At 42.4% G+C, this 16889-nt stretch overlaps 1 pseudogene; it reads left to right on the forward strand.

Annotated features, from left to right (window-relative positions):
- The first annotated feature begins 15961 nt into the window (after positions 1-15961).
- Positions 15962-16033, forward strand: LOC122049978 (annotated as a pseudogene).
- The last annotated feature ends 856 nt before the right edge of the window (positions 16034-16889 follow it).

Below are 16889 nucleotides of genomic sequence, written 5' to 3' on the forward strand. Positions count from 1 at the left end.
AGAAGAACGTGCGCGGCGTTCGAGGGATGAGAAACCGGGAAGGAAGGATGCTCGAGGAGAAGGCCGGGACTTGGGTTCGGGTGAGCCCTATTCCGGATGGCCGAGATCACCCAAGCTAGCGGAGCCGGAGCGAACAAGACCCGGACCGAGATGAGCTGAACCGGAGGTGAAAAAGTCAACATTGTTGACTTTGGGCTCCGGGGCGCCCGAAGCAGTCCGGGGCGCCCGGAGCCCTCCGGAGCGCCCGGAGCCCTCCGGGGCGCCCAGAACCCTCCTGGGCGCCCTAAGCAGTAAAGTTGACCAGATCGAGTTTTTACTCGATCTGAACCTTGGGGGGATAAGTTTTATCCTCCCAGGGCGCCTGGAACCCTTCCAGGCGCCCCGACCAAGGCTATAAATATAGCCTTGGTCCAGAAGTTTTTAAATGAACTCACTGATTGTAAATCCAGTGCTTGCACGCTCTCTTTTAGTCTAAGCTTCTTTTTTCTGCGCTACATTGCTGTACGAGGCTTCTTCACCTGAAGGAGATTTTTAGTGAGCTTAATCTTCCTTGGATTAACAACCACATCGATTGTAACCAAGTAAACCTTTTGTGCCTCACCTTTTTCTTTATGCTTTTAATTTACTGCTTAGTTTATTTATGCAAGTGTTAGCTTAAAGAGTTCGAGGAGGGTTTGTCTTTTTATGTTTGCAGGATATCCAACAACCCCCTCCTAGTCGGCCCAACGGTCCTACAATATCAAATACAAGGGTGAACCTAACTTAACCCTTTGCCCAAAAACCAAAACACATGGTCCCACGGACCATTGGGATTGCTCCAACAAGATCATCCACCACTTCTAGACATAGTCTTTCAAAGAAATTATATATTTAATTTTCTTTTTGAAACTCCTAGGACTAATCAATCAAGTGTAAATTACACTTGAGTCCTTAATCTAGCCTAATCTAAGCATGCATATTATAGAGAAAATAACAATCATCAAACAATTCTATTTATTTATAAAGATAGTTTTTCTATTGGCTCCCCCTGGATCATAGTCTCGATATAGTCTATCAAGGAAATGTATATGATCCTTGGGGACCCAATAATGACCTAATCCAACTTGATTGATCAAGTTAGACTTAGGCACCCATGCTTGGACGACCTTTCTATTTGGTTTGTTAACAAGTGATAAATATGAATGGTATTTTCTTTTAGTCTTAAATACTAGTTCAGATCTATTATATACGACTTTTTGTTTTCCAAGAATCAAATCAAGATTCTTGGAACCCAATGTGAATCGTTCCAATGTGTCTTTAAGTTCTTCAACTTGAGTTTTCAGATTGGAATTTTCTTCCTCAAATTGTTGGACTTGAGTTGAACTTCCAATTTGAACTTGTTGGAACCCCAAGGTTGTTTTGGTGTGATCAACAAGTTAAGTTAGGTCCTGTGTTGTTTTAACCTTATGTCTAAGTGTGCAGGAGCTTAGGAGCACAGGTACTCGAGCGGAAGATGCAGCTAGTGAGAAGGACGGCACGCGGTGCATCCGAGGGACGAGGTGCTGCAGAAGAGTACACCGGCGGATGAGAAGGAAGCGTGCGGTGGTTCCGAGGGACGAAAGTCGGAGCGGAAGATTGCTCGGGGAGCAAGAGACACAGCTAGCGAGAAGGTCGGCACGGGGTGTGACTGAGGGACGAACACTGCGGATGAGTATGCTGGTGGACCAGAAGGAAGCACGCGGCGATTCCGAGGGACGAGAAGTTGGAGGGAAGCCTGCTCGAGAAGACCGGAACTTGGGTCAGGTGAGTCCTATTTCGGATGGCAGAGATCACCCAAGCGAGCGGATCTGGAGTAGAAGACCCGGACCGAGGCGGGACTAAACTAGAGAACAGGTCTCGGACAAAAAGTCAACTATTATTGACTTTTTGCTCCGGGGCGCCCGGAACCATTCCGGGCGCCCGGAATGCTTCCGGGCGCCCGGACCCGACTTTTGACCAGGATCAAGATTTAACTCGATCTAATCGTTGGGGGATAAAGTTAATCCCCCCAGGGCGCACGGAACCCTTCCAGTCGCCCCGACCAAGGTTATAAATATAGTCTTGGTCCAGAAGCTTTTGAACGAACTCATTACTTGTAATTCCAACGCTTGTGTGCTTTAGAGTTGTAGTTAAAGCTTCTGTTTCTGCGCTTCAACGTTGTAAGATATTTCTCCGCCTGAAGAAGTTTTTAGTGCTTAATCTTCCTTGGATTAACAACCACATCGGTTGTAACCAAGTAAATATCTTGTGCGTCGCTCTTTATGATTTTAATTTACTGCTTTACTTTATTTATGCAAGTGTTAGCTTAAAGAGTTCAAGGAAGGGTTGTTTTGCTTTTTATTTTACAGGGCTATCCAACAACCCCCTCCTAGCCGACCGCAACGGTCCTACAAGTGGTATCAGAGCCGAGACGCTTCAAGAAGGACTAACCGCCGTCTGAAGCAACAAAACGATGGCCGGAGCTAGCGACTACCCACCAACATTCGAGGGGGAGTTTACTATTTAGAAACAACAAATAGAGGTATATTTGAATTCAGATTTTGGTATTTCTTTAATATTGAAATGTGGTTATAAAGCACCAAAGACAACGAATGGAGAAAAACTCGATCTACGCCTCTAGAACAAGAAGCAACGTGACGAGTCAATGGCAAACGGTCGGGCAGAGTTTCACATTCTAACCGTAATACCAAATGAAGATCTTGATAGAGTTGGCGAATATAAAAGCGCAAAAGAACTATGGGAGAAGTTCTTGAAGCTCTACGAAGAACCTTCGTAAGCCGACAACTCAATGGACACCAAGCCGCCGACAGAACAGTCCGAGAATGAAGAAACTGGCGAAATTGCCGAAGTTCATCCCAAGGACACAGAAAGCCCTTCTTCAATTAGCATCGATGAAGGGGGAGAATCTTCGGAAGAAAGTAATTCAACAAGAGGAGAACCACCAACCGATGAGGTAAGTAAGGTATGGCCTCTACCCTCTGAACAACTGGTTAATTCAATAGAAAAGTTGCCTGAAGATTTTTACGATTTAAAAATTGAATTATCGAAAGAGTGCTTCGGTTTACTAATCATTTTGAAATAATTTTGCAAATTAAAAATTATTTTGACAAAATAATTTTGCAAGTTAGAAATTTTGCCGAAAGACTTTTGTGAATTACAAAATATTTTGATGAAAGAATTATGCAAATTAGAAATATTATCAAAAGAATTCTTCGAATTATAAAATATTTTGATAAAAGAATTTTGCAAGTTAGAAATATTTCCAAAAATTTTATTCGAATATTCTTTTGAATTACAATTTATGTTATCGAAAGAATTTTGTGAAATAAAGTCTATAAAGTTAAAAGAAATAGCTTGTCGATTAAAGTATCTCGACAAACTATTAATAGAAATTAACATGATACAATTTGTTGCATGCTTAATATTTGTTGGTTTAAATATGAAAAAATGTGATTTAAGAAGTTATGATATATTAAAATGGAAATTTAAAACTTTCTGATAAAAGCATTAGAACAAAATAAATGCATAGAAAATTTCCTTTAATGTTATCAATTCCCTTAAATTTTCTTGCATAAAGTTTTGACTTTGAAATATTTTCCAGAAAATTATTGAAATAGATTGTTATAATTTTTCTAAGTGTCAACCCTTAGATTTTTCTTGCAACCCCAATTTTTTATGTGATCAAAGGGGGAGAAGAAAAAATATAAGTCTAGGGGGAGGTAGACATTGAAAACTTGGAATTTTTTGAAATTTAATTTTTTCTATCTTGTTGCATGTTATTGCAATATAAATTATTTCATTATTCATATCTATTTTTGATCCTAGCTTAACTTGGGTTGATTACATCAAAAAGGGGAGATTGTTGGAACCCCAAGGTTGTTTTGGTGTGATCAACAAGTTAAGTTAGGTCCTGTATTGTTTTAACCTTGTGTCTAAGTCTGCAGGAGCTTAAGAGCACATGTACTCGAGCGGAAGACGCAGCTAGGGAGAAGAATGACACGCGGTGCGTCCGAGGGATGAGGTGCTGCGGAAGAGTACATCGGCGGACGAGAAGGAAGCGTGCGGTGGTTCCGAGGGACGAAAGCCAGAGCGGAAGATTGCTCGGGGAGCAAGAGACGCAGCTAGCGAGAAGGTCGGCACGGGGTGCGACTGAGGGACGAAGACTACGGATGAGTACGCTGGTGGACCAGAAGGAAGCACGTGGCGATTCCGAGGGACGAGAAGCCGGAGGGAAGCCTGCTTGAGAAGACCGGAACTTGGGTTCAGGTGAGCTATATTTCGGATGGCAGAGATCACCCAAGCGAGCGGATCCGGAGCAGAAGACCCGGATCGAGGCGGGACTGAACCAGAGAAGAGGTCCCGGACAAAAAGTCAACTACCATTGACTTTTTGCTCCGGGGTGCTTCCGGGTGCCCGGACCCGGCTTTTGACCAGGATCGAGATTTGACTCGATCTGATCATTGTGGGATAAAGTTTATCCCCCCCAGGCCGCCCGGAACCCTTCCAGGCGCCCTGACCAAGGCTATAAATATAGCCTTGGTCCAGAAGCTTTTGAACGAACTCATTACTTGTAATTCCAACGCTTGTGTGCTTTAGAGTTGTAGTTAAATCTTCTGTTTCTGCGCTTCAACGTTATAAGAGGATTCTCTGCCTGAAGGAGTTTTTAGTGCTTAATCTTCCTTGGATTAACAACCACATCGGTTGTAACCAAGTAAATATCTTGTGCCTCGCTCTTTATGATTTTAATTTACTGCTTTACTTTATTTATGCAAGTGTTAGCCTAAAGAGTTCAAGGAAGGGTTGTTTTACTTTTTATTTTACAGGGCTATCCAACAACCCCCTCCTAGCCGGCCTCAATGGTCCTACAGAACTGACTCAGTCAAAGGACTCGAGTTAGTCGCTTCCTTAAGGGTTGTTACCTCCTTTTGGAGTGACTTGATCCGGACATTGGATTTAGCTAATTTCTTTAACAAATAAGAAACTAAATTTTTTAAATTAATACCAGAAATAAGAGAGCTTACAGTGGGGTTAGGTCCTTCGGAAAAAGATATGGATCTGTGACTTCGATTGGACTTAGTTTTTTATTGGCTCTCGGTTTCGGACTCGAACTCAGACTCGGTTTCGACAATATTTGCTTGTACCGGCAGAGCGAGAAAGCTTGCTTGTTCTTCTCCGTTGGATTCAGATTCGTCTGATAACTCAGACCATGTTGACTTCAACACCTTCCTTCTTCGTTGCCTTTGGTTTGGACAATCTAGCTTGTAGTGCCCCTTCTGGTTATAGCTGCAGCAAGTAACTTCAGTCTTGACCTTTGTGTTTGTTTGAGTCGCCTTTTTCTTTTTCTTGCACATCTTCCGGACCAGTTTCACGAGCTAAGTGGTGATTTCATCGTCAGCATCGTCTGAGTCTGGTTCTTCTTCTAACTCCGGTTCAGTTCTACGTCTTGATTTTGGTTCGCGCGCTTTGCTTGTACCTGTAATCAAAGATATACCTTTCTCGGTCGATCAAACGTTAATTTGTTCATGCAATTCAAATTCAGCAAACAATTCGTCTAATTTATTTGAAGAGAGATCCTTGGATACCTTATAAGTATCTACCATTGATGCCCACAAGGTATTCCTCGGGAAATCATTAAGTGAATACCTGATTATGTCTCTATTTTCTATCTTTTGTTTGATTGCATGGAGACCGTTGAGAAGGTCTTGGATGTGTGCATGCAGTTGGCTTGCCGTTTCACCTTCCTACAACTTTATATTATATAATTTATTAAGAATGAGATCCCCCTTACTTACCTTCGTATCTGATGTACCCTCGTGTAGCTCAATTAGTTTTTGCCACAATTCTTTGGCACTCGAGAAGGGGCCGATGTGATTAAGATCCTCCTTGGTTAGGCCGCACTAAAGTGTACAGGTTTCTTTGGCATTTGCTTCTACCTTCTTTATCAGAGATGCATCCTAGTTCTCGTAAGATATCATCTTGTCGTCGCCGTCAGTCGGGAGTTCAAGACCAGTCTTGACGATCATCCATACTTCTAAATGAGTCTGAAGATACGACTCCATTCGACCCTTCCAGTATCCGAAGTCTTCTCCAATGAAGAGTGGAGGTCGGGCTGTACTGTAGCCTTCTTGAAGAGCCATAGAATTTGCACAAGGAAAACAAAAAGAAACAAGTCCCAGGACTTGATCCTGGATTAGTAGTGCGGGTTAAAAGAAAACTAACACGCGATCTCAAGTGGTGTTGCACCAACTTCGAATAAAAATCTATTATGAAAAAAATGGGGCGACAAGAATACCAATTCCGATCGACTCCGAAAAACTAAGAATCACCATGAAAAAAATGTGCTTGACTGGTGGTTGCACCAAATCGAAGCGACCCCGCTCTGATACCAATTGTTGGATCGAAACGCGCTAGAGGGGGGGGTGAATAGCGCTCGTGGCTTTCACTTTTCGTATTCGGAAAACTTACAAGTAAAAGCAGCGGAATAATAAATAACACAATACAGAAGGACCCAAGTATTTTTACTTGGTTCGGAGCCTTGGGTGACTACTACTCCAAGGCTCACGCTCGTTGAGCGTTTACTTTGGACAATCACTATAAGCTCGAAAAAAGTAAAATTAAGTATTACAATTAAATGCACTAGAAATTTATACCGACAATAAGAAATTGTAAAACTGAAGCTTCAGGTCGTCGGAATGTCGTTACAGCTTTCTCGGATCGTCTCGTTAGCAGTGCACTAAAGAAGGATGGCTCAGAAGTGATTGATACAAGCTGCTAGTTGAGACTGCCTTATAAAGGCTGTTAAGGGCACCTTCAAGCCCCTTGAGGGCGCCTCCATCACCGCCAGATCCGCTGCGTGGATGAGAGCCGAAGTGGTCTACGCCTATCCACCTGAAGGCGCCTCCAACCTCCTGGAGGGCGCCTTCAGGGCTATCCGAGGCGCCTCCAGATCCTTTGGAGGGCGCCTCCAACTCTGCTACGCGCACTCCTTCTTCCTTACATCCAAGGCACCTCTAAGCTCCATGGAGGACACCTCGGGTACTGTTCATCCGAGGCAAAGCTTGCTCCTTTATCCTTGCAAGATATGTTAGTTCTAAAAATACCCTATAACACAAAGTTAGCACATAATAATGAATATAAAAGTCTGACAGTCACCGGACTGTCTGGTTCTGACTTCGGATTTCCGATCGAAAACCCTAGGTCGAACCGACCCCTACTGTTCCCTCAGCGGGGAACGCGCCATCACCTACTCCACTCAGGAGAGTATACCTGTTGCCAGACCGGTCCTCCAGACAGACTGGACTTTTTCTCAGCGTCCGAAGCTTCCGATCTTCATGCTGGACGTCTGCTCCATGACCTGTCCAGACTTCCACCTGGTTCGCAACACTAGGATTTCAACGTAGGGTTACCGTCCCCTGGGATTTTTGCCCGAAACTTCGACCCGCTGTTCGCTCTCCACAAGTGTACGAAAATGTCGCAAATAATATAAAAGATTATCATATCCACAGGGACTGGAATAAGCACTAGAAATGTTTGAACACGAGTTAGCCAAACAACTAATTAATTGGTTTCCAAAAGCTAAATGTAACTAATGAAAAACAACCATAGAAATGAAATATCAACAAACAAGATTATGGGCTATGATAAAGGAATGTTTTAGGAGTTTTGGTTTCTTTGTAAGATTCCTCAATGTAAATGATCTACCAAATCCTATTTCTCAATTGTCCAACATTTATAGAAGGTTGTTGGTTCTCTCTTTCAATAGACAACTGGCTTAGGACTGAAATCTATACCTAAATGTGATCAATTAGATATGAACTTATGTTGTCCTTACACGGGCATGTTCCTGTCACAAAGATCCCTCGGATAATCAACATAAAGATCATACTTCTCAACACATAAGATATAAAGATTAATCCCTAATTCTATCCTACCCTCTTGAATTACCCTATTTTTCCCTAAATCTTATCCCTCAAACGTCCTTACACGGGCTTGCACCTTTCGCGTGCTTCCCTTGGAAAATTGAGTGGGAGATAATCTCTACAAGATCCATAGGACATTCAAACAATCAATCAAGAATGTGAATTAGGTCCACAACACAACGATTCATTCAAGATTGAATTGATACAAACAAGACAATATCATAGAAACAAGGAAATGACAAATCCACAAGAGTTTACATCAATTCATCATACAAATACTCCCTCCATCCTAAAACAAAGAGATCTACTCCATGAATCGACGAGAGAAATCCAAAAATACAAATATTACAAGCATTTCTTGATCCCCAATCCAAGAAGAGGAGAGAAAGAAAACTTATCTAAGATGAAGCTTAGTCTTCGGATCCAATCCACACTCCCAAAGTCGATTCCGTTGAAGATCCTCCTTTAGATCGCCCAAAAATCCTCCCAAGATTGAGAGGAAACACCCAAATCTCGCTTTCTCCCAAGAGGGAGAAGATCTCCTTTCAAATCTTGAAGAAGGGTTTAAATAGAGGTGAAGTTTGGGCGCCACACGACCCCATGGCACGGCCGTGTGAGGTTCACACGGCCCTGCCCACTCTCCTCTCTGCCAGCCTTGCACGGCCGTGTGTGAGACACGGCTATGGCAAACATCCCCAATAGCCCCTTTACACGACCGTGTAGATCTACACGGCCTGAACTGTCTTAGCCTATGGAAATCTGGCACGGTCGTGTGATGCACACAGCCTGCTTCCTTCCTTGCCACTGAAAACCCCACACGGCCATGTGAGACACACGGCCGTGTGAGACACACGACCGAGACTTCTCCTTGCTCTGGAAAACTCACATGGCCGTGTGGTGCACACGGCCTAGGCTCCTTCTCAATCTGGGTTCTTCAGATCCTTGCACGGCCGTGTGAGGTTCACATGGCCATGACCTCTTCGTTTCCTGCTATAGCTTTCTGACCCGTGATCTCCACATGGCCTAGGAAACCCCCCAGAGCAGGGCAGTGTGTGGTTCAGGTAGGGCACCTTCTTCCCTTTGCTTTGCTCACAGATTTGGCTTCAAACATGAAATCTTCACCAATTTCGACTCCTGCGTACAGAAAATGCACAAAAGTATGTTCGATCGAGACGCGCTAGAGGGGGGGTGAATAGCGCTCGTGGCTATTTGTTCGATTATCGGAATCGTAAAACTATCAAAGTAAATATACGCAGCGGAAATAACGAATGCAATCACAGAGGGACACAAGAAGTTTTACTTCGTTCGGAGCCTAAGGCGACTCCTACTCGAAGGCCCGCGATCCTTGATCGCTTCCGGTGGGCAACAACTATAAGTTCGAAAGTATACAAAGATGATTTACAAGTAATGCAGTAAATAATCTTATACCGACAATGGACAATACTACGTTGAAGCTTCGGGTTGTCGGTGTCGAGTTGCAGCACTTCGGGACGAGTTCGTTAGCAGCTAAATGCAGAAGGAAGACTTGAAATGTTGTGTTCACAAGCTGCTGGTCGAATCCCCTTTATAAAAGGTGTTCAAGGCGCCTTAAACCCCTCCAAGGCGCCTCCAGGCTGGCCGCATCACCCGCGTGGATCAGAACCGACCTAGTCGAATTCTATCCTGTTCAAGGCGCCCCAACCTCTCCAAGGCGCCTTCATCAACTTGTTCAAGGTTCCTTGAAGCTTGCTTCGCAGCCAACTTAGGTTTTGCACCCGAGGCGCCTCAGACACTGTTCATCCGAGGTTAATCTTTGCACTTTGGTCCCTGCAAGATACATTAATCCCAAATATACCCTGCAGCACAAAGTTAGCACATAAAACATAATAGAAGTAATAATGACAGTCTCTGGACTGTCCGAGTCTGACTTCGGGTTTCCATCCGGAAACCCTAGGTCGACCCGACGCCTACTGTTCCCTCTACGGGGAACGCGTCCTCACCTACTCCACTCAGGAGATTTACCTGTTGCCAGTGCGATCCTCCAGATCGACTGGACTTTTCGCCTAGGGTTACCACCCCCCTAGGACCTAGGGTTACCGCCCCCTAGGGTTTTTCTCCACCTAGGGTTACCACCCCCTAGGACCTAAGGTTGCCGCCCCTTAGGGTTTTCCTCCACCTAGGGTTACCGTCCCCTAGGACCTAAGGTTGCCGCCCCTTAGGGTTTTCCTCCACCTAGGGTTACCGCCCCCTAGGACCTAAGGTTACCACCCCTTAGGATTTTCCTCCACCTAGGGTTACCGCCCCCTAGGACCTAAGGTTACCCCCCCTTAGGATTTTCCTCCACCTAGGGTTACCGCCCCCTAGGACCTAAGGTTACCCCCCCTTAGGATTTTCCCCTGCCTAACCGCAGTTAGGACTTTCCTGAAACACTCATTCAATATATTAGATAACAAGGAATCTTAACTTTGAATCCCTTTGCCATTATCAAAACTGAGGTTCGATCGTCGGATGCTTACTGCACCAACAAAGTATATCTCTGAACAAAGAGAGTAAATATGCTAAAAAGGAAAGTTGAAAGTACGAAAATGCATAGATCAAGCATGCTCAAAGTATGTGAATGTGCGTCAAAACATGCCAATAAGTGTATACAATCTACGCACATCACACCCCCAGACTTAAACCTTTGCTTGTCCTCAAGCAAAATGCTGCAATCTACATTCATATGTTCTACAACACATTCATAAATCATAATGTACTTTCCTAACTCTATTAAAAAGTTTCACTAACAAGCATGATCATAAAAACAAAATCAAGTCTGGCTCAAGCATAAGTATCTTGTGCACAGTGCAAAAATAACTCAAAACTCTTCAAGTTTCAATCTATGTCCTAGTCAAGTTATCATCAAATTTGAATTCCTAATGTTTCCAGTGATGGACAAGTAATCAGTGATAGACACTTACTTGCCAAACACTTGGTTCATGTTTCTCAATCAACCCATGGTCTCAAAGGCGTGCTCAATTTCAAGAGAAGCTAAGCAGTCATTTACCCAGTAACCTAACTCGGTCTCAAAGGGGTGACTTGCTAGATTCCACTCATGACAACTGTTTTTTATATCCCATATTCACTTTTTTTCTCATTGTTTTTTTTTCAATTTTTTTTTCATATGCATTTGTATTGTGCAAATCTTATTTCACAAGTGTACTTTTAGCACAAATGTTGGGATATTTTGATTTTTCCAAATGAGCTTGCATGAGTTGAGCCTCATCCAGTAACCAAAATGAAGTTTGAAAAATCACCATGGAAACCAAGTACTAAACAAACAAGATGAATGACTATTTCAATGATATCAACCATTCAAGCATCAAGTCAAAGTGTAGTGAAATTAAGATCCTTAGGGTTAAGCCAAAACTAAAACTCATCTCCATATGATTCTTAGCTTATTTCATGCTACTTAAGATAGAGAAAAGAGGTACCCTAGGCATACTACTAGCATCATTTACAATATCATGAATCTAGATAATGAACGTGCTAACATTTTATCTTGAAGACAAGAAAGCATATAAGTGAAGTTTGATGTTCTCAAAATGTATGCCACAAGATTTCAAAAGATAATCAAATGACTATCAAAACAAACACTCAAGCAAGACAATCAAAATAGAATGCAAAACAAAACTAAACATGCAGAAAACAAGCAAAAACTGAAAACTAGAATGCAAAAAGAAATCAGGTTCGACACTCCCCCAGACTCAAACTTTTCATCGTCCTGATGAAATCAATATGGTGGAGGTGGAGGTGGAGGTGGAGGTGGAGGGGGACGAGGAAAAGGGTGCCTACGACGTGGCTGACTAACGGGAAAATTAGGGCAACCTGGAGTTTCACTCAGGATTATATGATACTCGAACAAAGCATCTACTTATTGGCTAGTGACACTCATGCTTTGCATAAAATCTCTCATTCTAGCTTGATCCGTATCATAATCCTGGACGAATTCGGCCACTTGACCCTGAAAATTTCTTGTGAACTGAAAGTGCTGTTATAATTCTCTAAACTGATTATCTGATAAAGAGAAGCGACCTTCCAACATTCTTCGTTGGGCATCATGCTTCTCGTGAAGCGATTTTAGAGAAGTACGAAAATCAGAAAAGTCGAATCTGGAAGGACCCGTACCATAGGCAAAAGAATGCCTAGCAGGATCCGAATGTCCGGAAGGCTGCGGGTATCCAGATGTCGAGGGCTCAATGTGAGGCTCTGTGTCTCCGGATATAGAGGGAACATTTTCGGGGTCGACATCGGTGATTACCCAATTAGTAGGGTTGTGAATAGATGTTCGTTCAGGACAAGGAAGAGGTAGAGGAAAACCATTCCTCCTAGGAAATGCAAACTCATTCTCATCCCGAACGATCATCTTCATGGCAAGACATGCATCCATGTCAATCATATCGTTGCCATGAATAACTTCTAACCCTTCTAAATCAAGTTCCAAATTAACGACTACTTGGGTAATCAAACCACCAAGCACTATTGATCCCGAAGATGCCCTCACAGTTCTCACTAAGGTTTGTAAGAAATGAAACCCAGAATCAAAATCAACCTTATATAGCATAGCCCATAGAGAATAAAGTTTAACCTTTTTTACGACTCCATCACTATCACCCCTACCAAAAATAATTTTGCTCATAATTCTATGTAGATATCTAAAAACAAGGTTTTGCATGTGAGAAGCCTTGGCTCTAGAGGACTCATAAGGATGATCTAATCCAGTAATTGAATTCCAAAAATGGTTCTAATTAAACCTAGAATCAAACCTTCGAGAACTACCAGAAGACAATCCAAAACAAGTGTTAAAGTCACTAAATGTCCATTGAAATTCTTGATTCATTAATCTAAAAGTTATTTTGCCAACATAATCGTCCTCATTGGTCAAATGAACATCTAACGAACTTAGAAACTCCAGAACAAGGCGAGGATAAGTTGGTAGATGTGAGTACAATATATCACTCCAATCTGAGAACCCTATCATCCAATATATATCGTCCCTAATTCCCATCATATCTAAAACAATTGGGTCCATATACCAAGTACACACAATCTTTCTATTGACAAGAATTGTAAATCTAGTTATATGATCATCATTTCTAAATACAATATTGAATTCATTGTCATTACCTTCGTCGCGTGATGTCCTCTTCCCCTTGCCTTTGACTGGTTGTTTCCCCTTATCCTTGCTTGGCTCCTTCCCTTTGTCTCCACTTGAACACCACCTCCCTTGCGTAGTTTCTTCAAAAGATTGGACATAATGTCTAGCTTAAGTAGGGGTGTGTACTATTTATTCTTAGAGGAATTAGATCTTGAGGAAATGGGTCTCAAAGAACAAGATATTAGGTTAAGGAAAAGGAGATCTTAGATCTAGGAGAAGAGAAGGATCTAGATCTAGATGAAATTTATGAAGAAAAGAAGGGTTTAGAACTAGATCTGAGAGAACTTGGAAGAGAGGTTTGAGGAAAGAGGAGTTTTGGAGAGAAGGGGGTGCAAAGATGAAGGGGGTGTGTGGGGGACACGACCTGGATCTGGTCGTGTATAGCAGACACGGCTTGGCAGAGTTTCCCCACATGGGCCATGTAGATCTACACGGCCCTATCCCTCTCCTTCTCGGGTTGAGTCACACGGCCGTGCCAATTGACACGACCATCTCCTTCTTCCTCACTGGTATCCATACACGGCGGTGTCTAGGACACGACCCCAACAGCTTCCTCCTCTGGATTCTTCACACGACCGTGTCAGATGGCACGACTAGTGCAGGCTTTTGCATTGGTTCCCTCACACGGCCGTGTGTGAGACACGACCGAGAAGCTTTCCTCCTCTGGATTCTTCACACGGCCGTGTCTGGGACACGACCACATACCTTCTCTTCTCTGGAGACTCCACACAGCTGTGTCATGTAGACACGACCCAAGCATCTCCCTTTTTTTGCACCGTAAGCCTAGCCGTGTGTAGCACACGACCATGCTCTGTTTTGCTCCAATTGACACTTCTCCTCCATTCTAGCTCCTCCCACACTTCCATGCCCATGAAGAAATCATGGCCAGCTCATGAAAGTGAAATTTCAACCTGAAAACAAAGCAAAAACAAGGTAAAAACACTACCAAAGAATAATAGAGACATGAAATGAAATTAACTAAAAAGAAACCCTTGGGTTGCCTCCCAAGAAGTGCTTGGTTAGGGTCTTTAGCTCGACCAATCTAATTACTCCCCTCTTTTCTTTGCTCTTGGAGGGCAGACATATTTGTCATTTTTGTTAGGAGATCTCCTCCCAACATCTTCTACCACACAATTTTCTTCATTAGGTGGCCTCCCATGAGGATGGAAATTCCATTCCTCCAATTTGTAAATGCTTGTCCTGCTATAAGCATTTAAGAGAGAAGAGATATGGTTAGAGGCTTTAGACAAGTCATATTCCAACCGTTCCTTACCAATCACCAAAGAAAATTTATGATTTTTAACATCAATAATAGCTCCTGCTGTAGCAAGGAATGGTCTTCCCAATATGATCGAGATTTTCGGGTCCTCTTCCATGTCCAACACAAAAAAATCAGTGGGAATTATACTCCCACCTACTTCTACCGGCACATCTTCCACAATACCCATAGGGTACCTGCAGGAGTGATCAGCAAGTTGTAGTGCCATGGTAGTAAGTTTAAAGTTTTTGAGACCTAACTTATTACAAATAGAATAAGGAATGAGGCTAACACTTGCCCCCAAATCACAAAAAGCTTTTTCAATAAATTCAGTTCCTATATTGTAAGGAATATAAAAGCTTCCGGGGTCCTTCAACTTTGGGGAAGTGTTCTTTCCCAAAAGAGCGTTGCATTCCTCTGTAAGTGCAATGGTCTCTATGTCTCCTTTCTTTCTCTTATTCGACATGATGCCCTTCAGGAATTTGGCAAACTTGGGAATTTGGAGAATTGCATCAATAAGTGGTACCTCCACACAAATTTCTTTCACCTTCTCCAAGAATTTGCCAAACTCTTCATCTTTCTTTAACATGATCAATCTTTGAGGAAAAGGGGCTGCTATACTTTGATGGTTGAGTGGAAGAGTCTCTTCAACCTTAGTGGTACTCTCCTCATCAACTTGAATCTGATTTGGTGATGGAGGAGAGAGCTCTTCTTCATTGCGCATCCCTTTTGGAGCAGTCACTTGGGGATCTCCTAAGGTCCGCCCGCTCCTAAGCTCAACTCTATTACAGTGCTCCATGGAATTAACATCTGGCTTCCCTGGTAATTGTCCTGGTGCTCTAGAAGATAAGGAAGCTAGTTGGGCAATCTGACTTTCCAAAATCTTTTGATGTCTATCAGAATTATCCATTCTCTGAGTAAGCTTCAAAATGTCTTGTTTCATTTCATTCTGACTGGACATAATTTCTTCAAACATCTTTTTAATTTTAGACATAGGAAAGCTTTGAGAAGATTGTTGCTGAAAATTTTGTTGCCCGGATTTAAAATTAGGCCTCGCCCCCATGGATGGTCCTTGATCTTGGTTATTTCTATAAGAGAAATTAGGATGACTCTTCCATCCAGGGTTGTAGGTATTTGAGTAGGGGTTGTTCTGCCTCTGATTGAAACTCATGATTGCATCGCATTGCTCTAATTGATTGATTTGTGCAGTTATAGACCCCCAATGGACATGAGTCACTTGGATGTTCAGAACTTCCACATACTTCACAAGAAGCAACAATGGCATTGGCTGTATTTGAGCTAGCTCCCATATTCTCAAATTTTTTTGCAAGAGCATCCAGTTTTGTAGACAACAAAGTCACTGTATCAACATCGAATTTTCCTGATGCTTTTGTTGTTGGGTTTATACAAGAATAGCCACCACTTCTTTCATTAGCCCATTGATGGTGGTTTTGTGCTACACTCTCGATTATCTCCTCGGCTTCATCTAAACTCTTGTTCATAAGTGCCCCTCCAGCAGCTGAATCAAGGGACACTTTTGTGTGATAGTTGATGCCGTTATAGAACGTGTGTAGCACTAACCATCTTTCCAAACCATGGTGTGGGCATTGTCTGAGCATGTTATTGTATCTATCCCATGCTTCAAATAAAGATTCTGAGTTCGCTTGTTTGAAGCTTACAATAAGATTCCTCATATGAGCCATTTTACTAGGGGGATAGAATTTATCAAGAAATTGTTGCTCGTACTGCTCCCATGTGGTGATGCTATTTGGAGCCAAAGAATTCAACCATTGCTTGGCTCTATCTCTCAAAGAAAACCCAAACAATAGTAGACGCACTGCCTCTGAAGGAACACCATTCATTTTCATTGTACCGCATATTTCATAGAAGACCTCCAAGTGTTGATTTGGGTCTTCATGCGGTCCTCCACCAAATTGATTTTGCTGCACCATAGATATGATTGTAGGTTTGATCTCAAAATTATTTGCCTCAACTGAAGGCCTTGAAATACTAGATCGAAAACCCCTAGCATAAGGTGCTGCATAATCCTTTAGTGGTCTGTTCGCTATAATAGAATGTTCTTGTTCTTCTTGTTGTTTTTGCAGAATTTTTCTTCTATGAAATGTTCTGTCTATCTCAGGGTCTAAAGGAAGAAGTTCTCCTACAAAGTTAGATCTTCGCATACACAAGAACAAGATGACAAGATATGTTTACAAAAGAAAAAGACAGAGAAAGAGTAAATAAAAAGAAAACAGAGAAAAGTTAGATTAGAGTACTAGAAATCAAGAATGCAAAGTTAGAATTAGAATTAGAATTACAACAAAAAGAATTGTCAAGAATGTTATTCAAGAAAGGAAAAACTTATGAAAACAGAATTCTAAAAGTTAGATTACAACTATGCAAATGAAAAGAAAGAAAGAAAAGTTATGTTTAGTCTAACTCAATTGATAATTCCTAATGTTATAGCGCAGCCCCCGACAATGGCGCCAAAAACTTGTTCGCTCTCCGCAAGTGTACG

This window comes from Zingiber officinale, chromosome 2B, assembly GCF_018446385.1.
Source record: "Zingiber officinale cultivar Zhangliang chromosome 2B, Zo_v1.1, whole genome shotgun sequence".
NCBI lineage: Eukaryota > Viridiplantae > Streptophyta > Magnoliopsida > Zingiberales > Zingiberaceae > Zingiber > Zingiber officinale.